This window comes from Culex pipiens, chromosome 2, assembly GCF_016801865.2.
Source record: "Culex pipiens pallens isolate TS chromosome 2, TS_CPP_V2, whole genome shotgun sequence".
Taxonomy (NCBI): Eukaryota; Metazoa; Arthropoda; class Insecta; order Diptera; family Culicidae; genus Culex; species Culex pipiens.
In genome coordinates this window covers 190,665,186-190,686,096 of record NC_068938.1, presented here as the reverse complement: position 1 = coordinate 190,686,096, position 20,911 = coordinate 190,665,186, and the positions used below count along the sequence as shown (strand labels likewise).

Below are 20,911 nucleotides of genomic sequence, written 5' to 3'. Positions count from 1 at the left end.
TGATCTCAAATTATACACCTGGGGGTGGTGGCGCACGGAGGGCGACGACGACCAGCATCAACTCCCCGTAAGGTACCGTTTGAAGGGGAGGTTTTAGCACGCGTCGTTTGATCCATCGCGCCGGGGGTAATTGAACGGTAGATCGACCAGAAACAACTCTCGATGAGCATGATTTGTGTGCAGCGGTTGATTTGGAGGTCAAGCCGGGTGTGGCGCACCGTAGAGAGCGACACTTAACCTGGATTGACCCAGATCAGACCGGGGTTGATGAAGCTAATGATCACTATCATTGCGATATCGTGATCTGCTACTGTTCGGGACCATTGACCTATCGTCTCAACGCTTGAATTGAATTGCCTGAAATTATGCAGCAATGCTTCCGACTCTCAACCTGCCACAACATTTTAATACAAATTAACCACTTGGCGCAAGAACGGCGCGACCTTTTCGCTCATCGCACCGGACAAGACAAAGCACTCATTTTGAACACCAGACCGTGGTGGCCGCGGACAGTCGTCGGTTGGTGACTTCCGCGACGTGGCCCTGTGAGAAACCTTTTGAGATGGAGCGCTTGAGCGACAAGAGCAACTTTGAGTTTTTTTGCTGTAGAAAATCTGCTCGAGTACGGACTTCAAAATAGTCCTTTGAACACTTTCACAAACTTCTAAAATCGCCAACTCAACCTCACACACTAGTGACCTAGACCCACAATTCGCGCCCAATAATCTGACAACTTTTCGGTTTTCAAAAATAACAGACACCTCCAAGTCAGCCAACCTACTTCCTGTCCAGCCAGGGGGTCGGGGCCACTATCAGCAGACCTGAATCTCTGGCAGTTGTTGCAAATCAGCTGACCCATAATCACCCCTCGAAAAAAAAAAAACAACACGAAACTTGAAGTTCACCCACCCACGATAAAGCCCCTGGTTAAAACCACCAACTCATTGTAGTGTAATTTATTTGCCATTAAGCAGCGCGTTGATCAATGAGGATCGCGAAGAAAGTGCTCGCTGGACCCCCCCCCCCTCTAGTGGGAGGGCGGGGGAGGATGTGGAACCCGCAAATTTGCATACACCCGAAAGTCATTGACTAGCGATGTTGTTGAACACGAAATTTGAGCCCCCAGGGCCCGCGCTTTTTAGCGTTTTGTGACTAGTCATAGTCAGTTCTTCGGGGCGGACGTCAACCTCGGGAAAGGGCCCCCCTCCTCAGAGTGGTAATCGTCACGCGACCAACCAACGACCGCGGGTAATAACAATAATGATGATGAGCTTGATGAATTTGATTGATTTGCGCGCGCGATGGATTAAGTTCGGGGGAGGAGGACTGCAATTCCCCCGTTTCCCATTGAGGTTCGGTCAAATTTGCTTAACCTAGTTTCCAGCAGCTTTTCCATTCATCCCAAATAAGGTCCGGGGCATTGTTCCCACATCACCCATTGTTAGTGACCATCGCGCAAAGAATCCACAGAAAGAGGCTGGTCCAATTTGTTAACAATTTAGCGCTAATTACAGCGCCTTAACACTTTGCATCCGGGCAACCTTGAATGAGCACTGCTTCAGCTGAAAAGAGCGGTCTGAGCTATCTTACCAGGTCAGAACGGCGCGCATTGAAACAATGTAACCACCAACTTAAGACCTGAAGAGATAACTACTTCCCTGTTTGCATATCTACTTAGTTGCCGCCTCGAGAGAATCCGTGAATGTTCTTTTGGAATGCCTTGCATACTGCATTGCACAGTCACGACGACAAAGTGAACCGCTAGGTGCGTGAGCAAGCAAGGGTAAAGACAACAAGCAATCTACAGTGGGGCCTGTAGTAGGGAAATTGCGTTAACCCTTAACAGGGTTATAATTTGATTATACCGACTGATAAACTCTTGATTTGATCATTTTACTTATGCTTTTTTTTTTTTTTTTTTTTTTTTTTTTTTTTTTTTTTTTTTTTTTCAGTGTGACCCATTCAAAAACACATTTTTGTGTGCAATCAAAGTAAAAGTACATGTAGAAAAATTTGTTTGGTGACGAATTACATAATCAATGATTATTCTTTCAATGTTATAATTTGTAATTCGCTAAAAACATATTGACAAAAAGGTATGAAAATCAAAAATGTCAAATTTTTAAAAAAATCTTAAATCTTAAGTAAAAAGTTGAATTTGAAAAAAAAAATCTGTAAATTTACCTCTTATTCAGATAATTCCACTTTTTTACTCAAAATTGAGGTAATATTACATCTTAAAAGAGGTAATATCTTCCTTTGAAACCTTCCGTACTATTTTTTTACTGTGTCGATAATTTTTTTTAACCAGTACTCGACACAGTCAAAAAATGAAAATTTGAAGGTGTTTTTTTATGTCTACTTAATAACTTAAATTTAAATTGAAAAAAAAACAGACAAAAATTCCATCTCGCCGATGTAATTTTCACTATTTTTAATGTAAAATTACACACTTTTAATGACATAAAACTATCTTGAAAGATTTTATGTCAGAAAAATGTGTTAAATTGAACTCAGAAACTAGCAACTTTTTAATATTTTTGCTGACAATTATTTTGTTACATGCTAAATAATGTAAAGTTACACAGCAAAAAAAGTGTAAATTTGAGATATGTACTTTGGAAATTTGAAGATTACCACTGTTATGATGCAATTTTACTTAAATTTAGACTGAAAAAGTGACATTACATCAGAAAAGTTGTAAACTCGCATATTTTCAGAAGTAAAATTACATATTTTTCTGACATAAAATATGTACCCCTTCGCAGATGTAATATTACCATGATTTTTTCAACTGTTTTCATGATACAGGTTAACATCTTCCAATCTAATTGTTTTTCAACAATTCTTGTTTGCAAAATAAAAAGGAAAGATTTGGAAGGAGGTTTACACAGTTTACACAGTATCGAGTCAATATTACAAATCTTTTTTTGATGAAATTTCCCCAGATTCCCAAACATCATATTAACATGATTTTTTTTTACTGTGTGATGTCAATTTAATTTTTGAGACATTTATTACAGAACAATAAATTCTTTATTGCCTACAAGAGATCACAAATACCTCGATTTGAATTCGGAACACAGAAAAAAAAAATTGAATTTTGGAAGGTTGAAAATTTTGTAGGTTGAACCTCTTTTTTGAGTAATTTTACCTAAAAATTGTGTAAAAATGTGAACCTGATGAAAATTAATCAAAAACTGATGAAACTTTACAATTTTTTTTACACAAAATCTGTCTGATTAATTTTCATCAGGTTCACATTTTTACACAATTTTTAGGTAAAATTACTCAAAAAAGAGGTTCAACCTACAAAATTTTCAACCTTCCAAAATTCAATTTTTTTTTGCTGTGTTCCGAATTCAAATCGAGGTATTTGTGATCTCTTGTAGGCAATAAAGAATTTATTGTTCTGTAATAAATGTCTCAAAAATTAAATTGACATCACACAGTAAAAAAAAATCATGTTAATATGATGTTTGGGAATCTGGGGAAATTTCATCAAAAAAAGATTTGTAATATTGACTCGATACTGTGTAAACTGTGTAAACCTCCTTCCAAATCTTTCCTTTTTATTTTGCAAACAAGAATTGTTGAAAAACAATTAGATTGGAAGATGTTAACCTGTATCATGAAAACAGTTGAAAAAATCATGGTAATATTACATCTGCGAAGGGGTACATCTTTTATGTCAGAAAAATATGTAATTTTACTTCTGAAAATATGCGAGTTTACAACTTGATAAATGACACTTGATAAATATTACCATTATTTCTATTGGTAATTAAAAAAATTGCTGAGCATTTAAGTATGCTCACATTCCCTTTAATATGTTTGACAGCTTCACCTTATGAAAATCTTGAAAAGTTGTTATTTAAACTAAAAATAGGTAACAACATGATTTTACATCAAAAATTATCATTATATAAGATTATACTGTTAGAAATGTTTATGCAAATTAATTTGAGCCCCTCATTTTCTAATCTATTTGATAAATAGTGTTAGTTAAAAATATTTGAGTGTTTGATGTTTTTGAAACCGCCTTGAGTACAGGGTCATCGAAAACACCCAAAAAGCAACAAAAAATGTTTGTTAGTCCTTTTCTTAAAAAAAAAAAACATCAGAAATTTGTTTGAACTGTTATAAGTGGTACATTTCTCAGATGTAATATCACCATGATTTTTATTAGTATGCATTGAAAATAAAATATTGCAAACATTGCATTTTTAGAATCATAGATCAGAAAACTATATAATCTGTGTAAAAATATTTATTTTAATAAATTCACAGAAAAAAAGTTGAATTTCGGAAGGTTGTAATTTTGGTAAGTTAAAAATTACCTCTATTTTTGAGTAATTTTACCTAAAAGAGCAGTAAAAGTGATCCTGATGAAAATTCACCAATTCCTGATGTAATGTTACACACTTTTTGACAAATCATCTTTCAATGTTGAATATTACCATCATTTTTACTGTGTTTTTGATATTTTCAGTTTTTGGTATTAGATTAACTGTGATGATGATACTTTTGTTTTAAAATTTTGAAAGTTGATCTTTGAATTTGAATCTTTTTTTAATTAGCCTCCTCGTCAACCATGAGTCAAGTGACAAAAACTTAGAATAAATTATGTATCAGCCCTATGCCGTTTCATTTTTTTTTATCAAAGTTTAAGTCAATTTGGCCCAAAAATCATGTTAAATCTATTTTAAAATATTTTTCAATTGTTGTTTTTTTGTTGCTTTAACTTTTGGTTTTCGGGTCCTAAACTTCGATTCTATTCAGATAAAAAATGATGAAAGTTAATTTTAATGTTCATATTCAATTTACTTTTATTTGTGATTCATAAAATTACTAATTTTCCTTTGCATTTCTAATAAAGCATTCGTATTCCTTTGAAGTTGTTCAAACATCATGAGTTTTTGGGAATTGCTGAAAATTTTGTAAAAAAAAACTTGTTGAAATTGCTGAGATCGAATGAGAAAAATTTAAAAAATATAAATTTTAAATGTTGATAATGTCTTGTTTTTATATTACCTTTAGTATGATGTTGCATTACCACAATTTATTTTTCAAATGAAGAATGTGCTGGGGAAAAATATATTTTTCCTGACATTTTATATCTACAGATATGTACAACATTTCAACATGTTTTTTCAATTTAATTGAAAATTTAATCGTGAAAGATATTTATTATCTTCAATAAAAAACCTTCCTTCGTAACCTTCCGATTTTTAATTCTTAAGAAAAACTCAAAAATATCCCACAAATTTTGTAAATTTTAGACCGAGCCATACTGCCCATGATCGCATAAATGTCCCATATGCAAAACGAGCAAGCTGAGAAAAACGCAATGCAACTTTGTCCCACACATTAGGCTACGTGTTAAGTTTTCACGGAAAAACTGGATTTCCTCCTGATTTCTAGAACAAAGTACTAGATGTTTTAGGCTTTTCTGAAAGAGCACACGATTTTGAACCAAACTACATTAATAACACAAAAGTGATGAAAATGCACATGCACATGAAAATGCAGCATAGTACTATACTTACTAAAATCAAGAATTTGAAAACCCTTTTCGAATTTTGACAATAATTAGTTTTCGGATTGTAGATGCTAATTTGAGGGTTATTTGTTGATAACTTTTTAATTGTGTAGTACTTATAATTGTATCATTTTATAAGGATTTTTTTATATATTTTTTTTTTACAGTTGAAAAATTTCTTGGCATTCAAGGGATAAAATTTTACGTCATACTTGAATCAAAAAAGAAAAGTATCATATTTTCACAACCGAGAGTACTCTCAGGAGGAAAAAAACACACACCTCAAGTTTGTTTTTCCTTACTGCTCTGGTTACTGTCATAAAGATCACCTTGGTTCCATGCAATCTCTTGGTCTTGGCTGGTACGAGCGACGAGGCGGAGTGTGACACTAATTTGTGGTAAATTGCTGGCCAAAACAAGTAAACAAACCACGGCCACGACACGATAAGTGATGATTAATCGGATATGCAAATTTTCCCGTTGTCCCGACCAAGTCCCGACGACGACCGAAAAGGTCAAAATGAGAGCAAATTAAGCAGCAAACATGCACGTTATGGTGTTTGCTTGTAAACAGAAATGAGACAATTTGCAGCGAGTATGTTTCTCTTGTTAAGGGAAATGTACTTTTTAGAATAATTAATTTTAGACAAGGACAACAATTTCACATGACCTGATTTCAGCTGTAGTTATAATTTAATTTAATTTTAAGTCTGCAAAAAAAATCTTCAATCGATCACCTACCCCCAGCTGGTCAAAATTAAAGACTTTTCACTCCAAAAATGACAACCCCCTCTGCAGAAAAAAAATCACATCTGATCGTATAACACAGATCAATCGAAACCACGTGAGGTGCGTCCGGCTTTTCACTTTTCTTCCTGGTTTTCCTCGCCGTGGTGTTTTGTCCGGATTTGACGGTGCTGAGAGCCACGGCGGCGGTTTTACATACCTTCTTCGGCGGGCTGCTTCACCAACCACCTCAAGCTTGATCGCTATAGCTAATTAATAAAATTGCAAACTGAAAATGAAAATGATACATTGCAAAACCGGGAAATGTCTGAGTGAGTGTTTGTGTGCTGCATTGGTGCACGGTGGGCTTCAATTTGTTTTTGATAAAAAAAATGAAAATTTGGTTAATTTTGGAAATACTTTTTTTTTGCTAATTTATACAAAAATGAGCATTTTTGTAAAATATCAAACCACCGTGTCAATTAACAAAACAAATGATCACCACTCAAATGCATGAAAAAATAAAGGTTGGTGAGGGAGGGAGTTTGAGGGGAAGCCACCCCAGTGGGTGGTGTTACCGGTGGGTGGTGTTGGCTACTCGCGCGGATAAAGAAAAGTGTGGCGGGTGTATATAAAACTACGCTTAAAGTAAAAGTGATTAAGTAAGCACAGCTTGTGCGAGCGCGGGTGGTAATGCGGACGGAACGAGCCAAGGGGTTTGCACGCGGTAGTGGAAAGTCTTTCGCTCATTTCGCATTTGCAGCGAGGGAGTCAGTTTTTCCTTTCGAAATTTGTTTGTTTGTTTTTTTTTCGGTGCAGATTTTCCGTTTCGTTTGTCTTCTCCCCCTGGCTGGGGTGAGGAAGATGCAACTTTTCATTTTAATTTTCGTGGTTTGGTTTTTTATGTTTGTTTTCCTCTTGCGATTGTTTGTTTTTAGGGTTCACATTCATGACTGTTTTATTCATTCACGATGAAGATAGAAAGAAATAATGAAGGGAACAAATTGTTTTATTCCCGTGAAAGTTTGTAATTTTGGTTTCTGATCTCGAATCCGAGGTCCATTTTTTGATATTTCGTGACGGTGGGGCGGTACGACTCAAGAGTTTTTTTGGGTAAAATTGGACGCCTGATTTGATAAAGAAAAGTAAAAAAAAAATGCGCAATTCTCACTAACCACTAACTTGGACTTCGCACTAAATTATTGCTATCGATCGCACTATTGCAACTTGTCAAACTGGCTTGGGAAATTTTAATTTTCTCAAAGAATGATCAAAGCGAGCCGATGTTGCTCACCTGTCAATCGCAATTTTAAAGTGCGAATGTCCAGTTTGGTGGAAACTGCGACTGGAATGTAAATAAACAACTCGTCGCCGTCGTGCTAACTTGTCGTACGTGCATTTTGGGCCAAATTGAGTTAAGAACGCCATTTTGTGCAGCTCACAATGCCTCATCTTTTGACCTTCACAGATCCCCAAAATTCGATTTCAATCCTGAGATATTCAATGAAAACCAAAAAAGCTCCCAAAATCTTTGTCACTCTACATATAAAAGAAGTTTCAATCCTGTCGTGCTACCTTGTCACTCCCTGAAAATAGATGTAAGTGCGACAAAGGGCAAAGGGATTTCTGGTCAGAATGCGTTTGACGCACGTACAAGTTAGACTACCGTAAACATTTTTAATTATAACTCGGGACTCCAGTAACCAACTTCAACCAAACTTCGGGACAATGCACAGAATGGTCAGCCAAACAAAACGTGTTTGTTATTGTTTACATTGCGTGCTTTCGTTTTTGTTTATTCAGGGTCAAACATTTAAAAGGCGTTTTTCTCGGAACGTCAAAATGGCGGGTGCGACATGATAGCACGACGACGTCGAACTGCTGGTTTTTGGAAATTTTTTTGTCAAAAGTGCGAGAGAAAAGTGTGGGCCAAATCCAAGTTCCAGTGCAAGGATCAATAGTTTTTGAATCATTTTTTTTCTTGTTACTCAACTGTCAAAAATCGAGGGACATGTAGTGCGTCCATCCCGGGAATTCCCGGGACAAAAATCCCGGGATTTTTTCAAAACCGGGAATTCCCGAATCCCGGGATTTTCTTTAATTTGTCCCGGGAATTCCCGAAATTGAAAAAAAAACAAATTTTGGTCCGGAAATTTAGATTTGGTTGTGGAAATAGTACAGTTGAATACTAAGTAATCGATAAAATGAATTAAAATTTGTATTCGCAAATATCAGCATTAATTTGGCTTATTAGGGAAAATAATTATAAATTAATTTTACAGGTCTGCAAAATGCTTAAAGCTTTGATTTTTTCTCTTTTATTTTATTTTAAAAGACTGAATATATTTACGATTTTAAATTTGAAACAAAAATCTCATATTAAATAAATTTTAATGAAACAAACAAAAGGCAAATAAGGACAAATGTAACGAATAAAGACAGCTATTTAAGCAAACAAATGCATAATGTTTGAATGTATTGCTCTGGAATCTCCTGTACCTTTTCAGACCGTAGTCTCGATTTCCCCCCGGTTGGCGGTAGTAACTTCAATATAATTAGTAAAATATGTTTTATATAAAACAATGAATGCAAAACTTATCGAAAATTTTACATTGACTGGTATCATTTTATTTGCTGTCGTTTTTTGTTTTTTTTTAACATATAAAAGGATTTTTTTAGGCTGTTTTAGTCGTATAAAAATATATATTGTTACGCGCGGCAAGCGCTAAACGCACCTCGCGGACCAGCAACAGTACATCCCGTACAGATGACAGCTGCCAAACGGTGATGCCACGAACAAAGATCCTTTACATTCCTCGTATCGTCACCGTCTGAGTGATTAGTGCTAGCTCAAAACGTATTTTTCGCCATGAAGGCCTTTTCAATTTAGTTAAATTAGTTATCAAATACCTGCTCCGAGAATTAGGTACTTATCAATGTGTTTATTGATAATATTAGTGAGTTATTATTACAAAATATAGCTTAAACATCCCCCCCTTTGTGCAGGTAGTACTCCACGCGGGATTCTAACCTGAACCGATCTGCATCAACGATGCTCAATTGAATACCCAAATTGGGACCGCTGACACTAAACGTGAGTTTACTTATTAGTTATAATTGCTGAGTTTTTCTTACTCCACTGTACTGTATTTTAGGAAATTTATAACTCTCTCTCCCACTGAAATACAATCGCAATGAACTCGCCAACCTGCGACGATTTTTGAGTTATAAATCCGGAAAATATCAGCACCCGTTGCCCAGCTCGGCAACATATGTTGCCCTTGCTGGCAACGGGATCGAGGATTTTTCCGTATTTGTAACCACCGAAGAAATACGCTCAGTTTTTGCTTAACTAGGTTTGTATTTGGCGATTTGAGCTGGTTTTAAACGGCTAGTTACAAATTGCCTAAGAATACAGATTAAGATTAACTATTTATCGTTTTAGAAAAATCCAAACTTACGTTTAGTAACTCGATACAAAAGATGTTCTTTTTTTCCAAAAAGACGATTTGGGAGTTGCATGAGCACATGCATGCTGATGGCAAATCTAAATGATTCTAGGTTAGACTTGCATTGTAAGAAATGCTAAGGGAGGAGAAATTATCATGTTAAGAACTTCTAAATTAAACATTCTAGTGAAACTTACTACTGCTTCACGGGGTGCCCAGATGGGACTTAAATTCAGTATTCACTAAAATTAATCGCGAAATATATTTGTTCGTGCACAAAGTGCACTTCTACTCGTGACTCTGGTTGATCACCGGCAAAGAGCCATCGCGAGATGACTTTCGATTAAATGTCAGTATCTTCTGACAACACGATTGCCAACGGGTATGCGCCGGTAAAGACGTGAGGTGCGTTTAGCGCTTTTCCACGCGTAACATATATAAAAGAAATATTTTTATAAAAGACCAGTGTAATTTGTTCCGCAAATTAAAAAAAAATAATCACATTGGAATTATAAATTGAAGTTGATTTTTAAATCCAAAACACTACAAAGAAAATAAAATTAATTTATTTTAGGCTATTTAAAAACTGCCGTCCTTGTTCAGATTGAAGTGTAGATTATCACCAATTAATATTATTAAGCTAATTCTATGATTTTAAGCTTGAAAACATAACAAATATAATGACAACATAGATTTTATTACTGATTAGAAAATTTCCCGGGATCCCGGGAATTCCCGGGATTCTAAAAATATTTTTCCCGTTTCCCGGGAAATTCAAAACCCGGGAAAATTGGACGCCCTAGGGACATGCCATTTTATAAGAATTTCAATCTACTCTTCGAATCTGCAATTATTCAGAAGGGCAATTTTTTCAACTTGAACTAAATGTTTAATTTTTTTAATTTCGTGTTTTTTGTAACTTTTAAGAGTTACTATTTCAGAGTGCATAAATATTCTACAAAGTAGTACAGCAGAAAGTATCGAAAGTTATGCTTGTCAAGACTTATCGCGATTTTACGAAAAAAAAAAACCTTTGAAATGTAAAATATTGATTCGCTTTGAAAAAAAGTTACAAAAAACACAAAATTAAAATTGAAAAAAAGTTCCTTATCACAAAAAGACACTTCTGGGTTAGGTTATTACAAATTTTGTTTCAAGTTTTTTTTTGAGTTTCTGTTTTATTAACTCGCTGTATTTCAGCAATCAGAGGTCCAATCTTCAATATATATTAGTAAATTTTTTGAAATTCTCTCAACTTTTCGAAAAAAAAATATTAAAATGGACAATCTTGATTACTACAGTGACATCCCGTTTCTGACAGCAAGATTTTTCGACACTTTCTCCTCGTCAAAAATAACAGAGGAATGAGACTTACTTCATTTTTCTTCTAAATTGTTGATCGAAAACCAATCTAAAATCAAGAGTTTTCCAGCAAGGTCTCAGACTAGCAAATAATTAATAATAACTTTGATTTTGAGCAGGTGAATACATTAATTGTTAAGTAATTAACGGCAATTAGAGTAATTGAAAGTAATTAATGGGTAATTAAAGTAAGTATGTAATTTATTATTTTATTTATTATTGAGAATCGTCCTTTAAAAAATTAAATTAGGTGAATATTTGCAACGAACTGAATTCTGCTCTGCTTCCCTATGACATAAACTTTGAAAAATATTAGCAACGGCCTTAAAAACACTTTTTTCAGTGAGTTTTATTTTATTTTTGCGATTCTCGGAAACTATTGTGTTGATATTTTATGTTTAGGTTTAAAACTTTTAGTAAAATTTTCTGCTCTGTATAATAATTTAAATTCACATAATAAATATGTTTACAAAAAAATAAACTAGCATAATTTTGAACCACGAACCCAAAAACATTTTGTTTATTTTTAAATCAATTTTTAAATTTATAGTTTAACTTTTAAAAAGGTATCGGATGAATTTTTTTAAAATAATTTCATTGTCTAAACTCTTTTAGAGCCCCTCAAAGAAATACTCAAATTTATTTAATATTTATTATTACTTTTAAATAAGGGATAAGTAATTAAGTATGAAAGTAATTAAACATTTGGCATATGAAAGTAATTAAACATTTGGCAAATCAAATAAAATTAAACTTTTAATCTAGAAAACGGTACACCTGTACACTTGTAGTACTTTTGTAAATTCTGTTCAATTTGAGATTGCAAATATAATTTCACTATAAACACTGAACCCAAAAAAAAATCGAATAAAATTTCTATTTAAAAAAAACAGCTTTTTCAAAATAATCAAAACTAGGCAGAAATGTTTTGTCGTAATTTCTATGGCTGAAAAGTTGTGGTTTTTGCCCCTAAATCACTTCTTTAAAAAAATATATGGTTTTTGAGAAATGAATTTTTAGCAAAAAAGGTGAATTAAAAATCAGCCAAATTCAGTTTTCCATGTTCAATTTTTTCTGAATAGTCCTCATCAACACCTACAACGGTGTCGGGGACACCAAACCGATTAGAAAATTACTTCCATAGATATGGATTTTCGAACATTTAGGTACCATTTTTGTATGGACAGCGGCCAAAATTGTATGGAGCCTTGTAAAGGTAAACCAATGACACAAAATGGTTTCTTTGGTCATAGGGAAAACCCCAACAAGTTTGAGCCAATTGACAATTATTAACTAAATCCATTTCATGTTTTGATGGTATTCTGCATCATAAGCTTATTAGTAAATAATTGATTGATTTAATGAAATATTTCAAATATTCAAAGGGTGATTCATAGTTTGATTTTGTATTATTTTTGAATATTTATATTTAAAAATCCAAGTGGCATTTTCAATAATTTAATCAACATTAAACCCTACAACTAATTGAAAAATTATCACTTACAAAAGCACTAAACAGCAAACAAAAACAACAAAAGAAAGAAAACAGCAATTGGAGCAAAACAATCCAACAACAATGAGTCAGTCGTTTTTCCCGCCATCATCATCTTCATCATCATCATCATCGCAAGTTCACAGTTTATTTTGCATGTCTCACGAAAGTGAGCGATTTTCCGACAATCTTGAACCGCTTTGCTTGTCGTCGCCGGTGTGGTAAATGGCGATCTTTCGAAATTTTATAAACAAAAAATTTGCCAGTTATTTCAACCGAAAATATCAGAATTTTTTAAATGTAAGGTCAAGTGATGCTTAGATAAAAATGTAAAACCTATTATTTGTTCAAGAAATGTCCCAAGATCCAACTCCACCGACGATCTGCTCTCGCTCCCGGACAATCTTGCGATCTCGCCGGCAAGGCTGTAACTCGATAATGAGGCCCGGGTTGCGAGCATTGTTACAGTTGTAAGTGGTTCTGCTGTAATATCTCGTATGGATGGATCACCAGCGCAGATATACGAAATTGCTCTCCCCACTCTCTGTTGATGCCGCCGCCGCCATTATCGAGTGTTTGTTTTACAAAGTTTTTTTTCTTCTGATTTTCTTGCCACCTTGGGAAGAGAAGGTTCCGCCGAGGTTGAAATCTGGGAACAGAAATAATAAATCATAAATTGTGCGGTTCACCGCAAGACTGCACCGGCCATAAGTGTAAGAACAAAAGAACGTTCTTGGAGTCTGGATCAGGGGAGTGTTAAAAATAACCACAGAACAACTGCCAGAGGCCAACTCCAGAGCGATGCAACATTGTGTGGCCGGGAGACTCCCGGTCTGCAAGGTCTTCGCGGAATGCGCTCCCGATCTCCAGAGCGGGCAGGTTAATTGAGCAGTCGCGGTATTGAGTCATTACCGGGGGTAATTGTGTTACAAATGGTTCGACACACCGGCAATCAGCGACCGGCGGGATCACGCGGGAGCAATTCTGAGGTCTTGAAGTGGTCAATAACTGTGGTAGCGAGACACGATAATTGTCGGTTTCGGTAATGATTTGTTGATAAAGATGTTTGAGTCCGTTTGTTTGACGTGTCGGCGGGAAGTGACTACGGTTATCGATGGCCTGAAGGTGGTGATTCAGACATGCAATGATACTGCAAAAAGGTCGTTGAACTCTTTATTGAAACAATTTAAATCCGGAGATTTCAACCAGATTGCGTTAATTAAAACAATTGAAATCGCCTGAAGTTATGCCCTAGAACCAACTTGCTCTAATAAGATTCTCTTCAATTACGGACTTCAAAAACATATTACTTCACGAAGTTCTGAAGATCAATTGAAAGCAGGTAAGTAAAGGTAAGTGAAGGTAAGTGATGTGAATAAGAGTGAAAAGATGTTAAGTGAAGCAATGTGAAGTGATGTGAAGTGAAAACCTGTTAATATCTGTCAATTTCTACCAAAATAATGCTACAATCTGTCAATGTCAAGCTCCTCACCCAAAGCAGAAGGAAGTCCCCAATCTAACCTCTAAAATCCCTTTTCCTTTCTCGAACTGAAATCTCAGCCAAGACACAGACAGTAGCAGTTATTGGCACGATTTTTCAATCAGTAGGGCGTCCGGCCCACGACGACGAGCCCACCACCGTGCTGGTCAAATCCAGGTCGTCCAGGTCTGGATGTGCCAAGGGTAATTCGAGAGATCCCAAAATCGAAAGGAAAGCCCACTTAAAGCTCGCATCCGTTCGCGTCAGATCGCGGCCAATTTTGTACCCTGCCTGCGATCATGACCGACCACTCTCGTCGGAGTTCACGGTGAAGAATCGATGAATGATTCCTGCGCAATGAATGGAGCTTCAAGTGTGTTGTGTTGTGTAGGGGTTTTCTGGTGCCTTCTACCTCCAGAAATTGAATGGTTTCGTAAAAATGCTAAATAATCAAATGTGTATGCTATTATCTGTAATTATAAATTGAAAAGATGGGCTTGAAACTTATATCCGTTGAGGTGGAGGCCATAGGGCCCCGCTCAGGGCTGCCAGCTGGCGGCTTCAGCAAGATTTCGTAAGATAGCTCGCACTCTTTTTGTACTTGTTTTGTTCGAACGCGAGTTCAAAGAGATGCAAATTTTCTAATTTTGGATCGATTTTTGGGCTCCTATTGAAGGGAGTCGTTGTGGTAACGCAATATCGCAAATCGCAACACATGTGTGCGGATGGATGAGATCCGAAAGGGCGTTTCGTAACGGTTTTGGGCTTTTTTATGGGTGTAATTTGTGCTTTGGGTAAACATTTCTTTTTCTCTTTTATTTTATATGAAAAGTATGCCTATTATTAGGTGAATTAATGATATTACATGTGCGTGCGATGTATGCTTTTTAGCGGAAGTTTTTTAAATTGAATGAACTGCCCCTGATCGCATAAATGTCCCATATGCATTTTCATCGATTTCGAGTTATTGATGCAGTTTTGTTCAAAATTGTGTGCTCTTTCAAAAGAGCCTATAACATCTAGTACTTTGTTCTAGAAATCTGGAGGAAATCCAGTTTTTCGCGAAAACTTAACACGTAGCCTTATGTATGGGACAAACTTCAAATGCGTTTTTCTCAGCTTGCTGTTTTTGCATATGGGACATTCATGCGAACATGGGCAGTGAAGTGATTTTTTTTTGGAACAATATTAACATAACAGCCATTTGGTACACAGAAAATAAAAATCATGGTGATATTACATCTTGGAAGGGATACATCCTTCATGTCAGAAAAAAGTTGTAATTTTACCTCTGGAAATATGTAATTTAACCACTTTTCTGGTGTACTGTAACTTTTTCAGTCTAAATTGTGGTAAAATTACATCATAAAAGATGTAATATTCAACCTTCCAAAATTACAGCTTCCAAATTTACATTATTTTTTACTGTGTATAAATATTTGGATCAAGAATAAGAAACTCAGCTCAAAAAGTGTATATTCTCAAGATTTTGAAATTCCCTTGAACCAAAAGTTACACCCGGGACTCGGAAAATTTATTTAATATTTATTATTACTTTCAACAAAAGTAATACAAATATCGAAGAGTTTTGAATAACATAAATTAAAATTTACTAGTTTCTCACGAATTGCATGGTCTTCAACCCTTAATGTAGTATCACTTCATAAATAAAGTGTTGAAATACTTGAATAATATCAGATTTTTTCTCAGAGAAAAAAAAAACTTTTTGTGGTACTGTTAAAAATAATAACGGAATCTCACTAAAATTCTATATATTTCAAATCCTTATTTTCTTAAATTTATTATCACCGCACGAACATATCATTCAAAATGTTTTCGGTTGATTAGATATCTATTTCCATTAAAATATTGAAGTTTCTTGAACAAATATTAGTTTTACCCTCTGCTTTTAAGGCCGATTATGAAAAATATTTTGAAACAGCTTAACACAAAATGTAATCAATTTATATTTGAGGTTTTGCCATGGAGCGTCTAAATAGATTTGTTCCAAGGGTTATAATTATTTATTTCTCTATACTTAGCAGCAAAAATCATGAAATTCCCCGGAAATTTGTCCCGGGAATTCCCGCTCGTCACCCTTCAATTCAGATACACAAAAAATCCCTTTTTTTGCTTAAAATAGAAATGCATTTTAAGAAAACATTTAATCATTGTAGCAAAAAATAACAGAAATAAAATATGAGATTCCAATCATTTTTTGAGAGCGAGTGGATGACACAAGGAAATGTTTTTTTTCTGATTTCTAATGAACTTTTATCAAAACATGTATTTTAAAAATCTAATATTTTTAGATTATTTGGTTACTTGAAATAAGACTGAAAATTGTAAAACGATTGAATCTTTAAAAAAAAAAATTTTTGAATATTTTGATACATATTTTGGAAACGGAAAGAAAATCGTGACTGATAAATTTAAAAATAAAAAATGGCAATGTTTAATGAATCATCAAAGTTATTAAATAAGGTGATGAATAGCATTTAAAAAACTGTATTTTGAAACTTTTTTGTTTTGAAAAATAATTTCTCATATTCAAAATCGCTTGTTTAAACATAATCCAATTTCATGATTTTAAGTTTTTGTGAACTATGAAAGAAACTTTTTTCAAGCAAAGAGTTAATCTTTAAAATCACCTGAAATCTTTACAGCCAATGGCAAAAGCAAAGCAAATTTAAAAGGATAATTTTTATTTATATCAAGGAAGATATACTTTCAATTGGAAAACATTAAAAAAAAGTGGAAACCATAATAAATTTAAAATGGTTGGTATATTATATTATAGAACTAATGTTGTTATTCGAATCTTTTTGAAATAATCATTGAGTTCACTTTCTTCATTGACATTATACATTAATAAATTCTAAATTTTATGTTGATTTTAAAATGAGACAAATACAATTTTAATTAAATTGCAAAGATTCTTCATGAAAAATTGAAAACATTATTGAATAATGTTTTCACAACAGATTTTTCAACTTAAAAGCACTTAAAAACTTTTTTTGTGAGCCTTTGAATGATAATTTAAAAAAATATTTTATAATTGTTTTTCTTTCTCTCATTGATCTGATCATCTTATGAAAATCAAAATGAAAATTGATTAATTTTTTTTATAAACCTTTGTGTCATTTTGATTTATATGGAGCACTGCTGAATTTACAAATTGGTTGCAAAATATGAAATACCACAATAGTAAAGTTTGATAATAGTTGATCATGAAAACTAAGATAGTTGTATTCTAGTGATAATTTTTAAAATTCTTTTAGTAATGAATTGGAAAATTATGTTTTAAGTTTGACTCTTTCACTGTTGACTTCAACACTTACGAACTGTTGCTAAAACAGATCGTTTGTTTTTCTATTCTTTAGAATTTTATGAGGCACATTGTTTTTATACTTGGATTTCCTGTCATTCTACAGTTACGAAAAAAGCTAAAATTTTCAGCAACTGTATCGAAAAGTATTACTTTTCTAAAAAAAAATGATTTGAAAAACTCAAGGAAGCCAAACCAAAGCGATAAAAACGTCATACTGAAAAATGCTTTTCAAAAATGTTTTTCAGAATCTAAATTTAGTGGTATAGGTGTTTGTGTTGCAAATTCAAACTAAGGGTGCTCATAATCTAAATTTATAAAAAAAAGTGTCAAACAGGTAAAGGCAAGAATATTGGTCGAACTGTTCCTTTAGTTCGCAAATTTCGAATTTTATGCTTAATGAACTGAACTTATAAACTTTAAATGACATAAATTTAAATAAATCTAATGGTAAAAATAAGTTGTACTTGATTATTGATTAAAATATTTAACCCTTGTGAATCAAACATAATGTTTTTTTTTCCTGAGATAGAGATAGATTTAATCTGTATTCTTTATTTCCCAAAAGTGATTAGAATTTATTTAAAATTTAATCAGATTGTAAAAAAATGCTAATTTTCACTAAACGTGCTTCATTTTTCGACAAGATAGTTTTGAAAACTTCATCTTCCCTTCCTTCGGCTAAAATCTGTCACCAACTTCTCTCCCTCAAATTGATCGATACCACACATCAGCTAGACAAATGTCCAAAAATTCTCACGTCAACTGGTTCCTCCAAGGGCCCCCAAAATTGGGTCGTTCAAGTCTCACCGACCAGCTCCATATCAAACGATGCCGACGTGTCGGCTCCCGAGCCAACCCCAAAACGATCAACGACGATCGGGTGACCATTTCGCTATCACTACTAATCCGATTCCCCGAGTCGACCGCTCCAAGTTCTCACCTTCTCTCCTTTTCTCACTCACTCAGAGCGCGATCCGTCAATGCTCACCTAGAAGGAAAAAGAGAAGAAGAAAAGGAAATGAAATGTAAGCAAGATTTATTATTTGTTATTATTGTTATAAAGTTTTATTATGAAACATAAATGTGAAAATAATGATCTCGGGGAGTCGGGCAGCGGTTTTTTTTCGGAGCTTTTTCCTTTCTTCTCACTTTCCGATCGTCGGCGGAGTTCGTCGGAAACATGTGTTCGAACGCGCACAATAAGAATCGGGCTGTCAATTGAGAGAATGGAGCTTTATTTTCAATTTGGGGTTCTATTGTTAATTAGCGCGGGACGCGCTAGAATTTCCCGTTGGAGCTCCAAAAACGTGACAATTGAGACTTGATTTTATGTAGGTTCTTCGGTCGATTGTTTGAAACACTGTTCATTTGATACATTTGAAGATCGTTGTGGACAGGCCTGCAAAAAGTTTCCAACCCAGCGTACACATGAAGCAAACCAAAATGTCAGTTCACTGCTAGCATGTGACTGTAAGCCTACTGTGTCCGTTCAACCACTGCCGCCTGACTCGTGCCGGTCGGCTGCTGGAGAATGCGAGACGTGAAAAAATGAGCTACACTCACTCAATTCGTGTCATATGACTGACTCGTAAAATCCTCTTTAAACACTATTTTGACTATTTTTAAACAATTGAATGGTTCAAGACTGTGCAAAACACTTCAAACAACCATAACTTATATTCAAAAATACATTTCCACGCATAAATACAAACTTTTTGTGTAAAAACTTGTTTCTTTATGTGTGTGCGTGCAACGTCGAATGAGCGTTGGTCGACTACTGCCTCGCATTGCAGCTGCTCAATGAACTAGGGCACTCACGACTGCGCCGGGTTTGTTTATGTCACGGTTTTGCGGTTCAGTGACTGGATCTGAAAAATTCGTGTCAGCGTCGCCGATTTTCGCGTCAAGACCCCTGACATTTTCAGCACTGGTTGTGGACCTTGAAAAAATAGAACAGCGTTCTTTGAACTCCGCTGGGCGGCCTCTTTTATGACCTTCTTTGGATTTGCATGCACACTCTGGGTGATCCGGAGCTCAAACGGCCCAGACGGCTTGCATAAATTCCTTTGCCATACGGTCTAAATTTCACGCATGTGGAACCTACACGTACCTTCTACACTACCCTGCTGTTTCATGAAGGCAGAGGAGGGACTATATCGTTTCTTCAAGTTTGTGCGAAAATCGATCTAGCAAAAAATGGCAAGATTCGCAAGATTCAATTACTCTTGTTCTTGCAGATTTTTTTTGTTAGCACAGTGGTTAAAAAGCGATGAAACTGGTCAAAAAATTATTTATTTTTAAATACATAAAGTTTGTAAAATTATATGAAATAGTTATACTCATTGTTAAAATTAATTTATTATCAATTCTTTTGAAGTTTTTGAAGTTCATGTTTCATCCCGTAGTCCGAGTGCATCGCAAACGAAGCAAAACGATCACTTTTCAAAAGGTCGTCTGTGGCGCATAACTACAAGTTTTTTTGTGTGTGTTCTTGAACAGACCCCGTGACATATTCACTTGCGTGCGGTCCCCCGAAAATCTTGACGGGGTTGAGAAGAACCCTACGTGAGTGTTGGGGTAACTTGATATTGTCAGGCTGGTTCGGACGATATCTGGGTCTTGGGCGAGACGACATATTTCACGGCACGTTTGCTGGGGTGGGATTCAAGCGCTTCGGAGGGGTATTTTTTGCTGTTTCAATAGTTGTCTGTCGTTTTGCATCGACGATATTGGACACTGTAGTGATCATTTGATGAATATTGTTGGGGTCAGCTCAAGTGCGTGAAGTTGAGACTGAAGCTACCACCTTGAAGAAATTTGATGGTTTTTTAAAGGATTTTTTTTTATTTCAACTGATAATTTTTTTCTCGGAATTTCCTTTTTAACACTTTTTTTTAAATATGGGAAAATTTTTATGTTTAAATTTTCATTAGGCCATTGCAAATTTTATTTCAAGTTTTTATTCCCCCTTAAAAATGCACCGAAAAATCAGAGAGCAAAAATAATAATGTAAAATTATTATTGAATCAAGTATGGCACATTTAACTCTCTTGCAAATTTTGAAATTCAAGACCCCAGATCGGAAAAAAAGACTTTAGGATTTTTTTTTTCATTTATTTTATTTATTGATGTTTTGCAAATTTCTGTTAGTAACAAAACTGTAATAATGTATAAAGCATTTTGTAAAGCTTTCGGTTAAAAAAAATAAAATTAGGCTTAGCCCCTTGACCTTGCATTATTTCACAAAAATAAATTTTGAATTGTACAGTGAACTGATAAGAGTAGATTTTTTGTTTTTCGATTTTTAAATATATTTTAAAATTTTAGGTTCAAATCCGAAATCTGCTTAATTTATTTTCGTTAAATCAAAATATTTAAAATCTTATTGATACTTTGGTATTACCCTGAATTTCTTAGTAGTTTCTGCATTTTCGATATAGATCCTGGCTAAATTATTCCAATTCTAATAACTTTTGCTTTTAGTTTGATTCTTTTGGCTTAAAAATCACATTAATTTAAAAATAAGATG

The 20,911-nt window shown here is 34.5% G+C and overlaps 1 protein-coding gene and 1 long non-coding RNA gene across 2 annotated transcripts in view; both read right to left on the bottom strand.

Annotated features, from left to right (window-relative positions):
- Positions 1-20,911, bottom strand: part of LOC120414035 (uncharacterized) — a 352,822-nt gene that overhangs the window by 118,561 nt on the left and 213,350 nt on the right. The gene's annotated exons all lie outside the window — the stretch shown is intronic.
- Positions 9,542-10,145, bottom strand: LOC120414037 (uncharacterized). The gene is made up of 3 exons (XR_005605017.2): positions 9,915-10,145; positions 9,730-9,853; positions 9,542-9,674 (listed from the first exon to the last, which is right to left on the bottom strand). It is a non-coding gene; the product is annotated as an uncharacterized LOC120414037 (long non-coding RNA).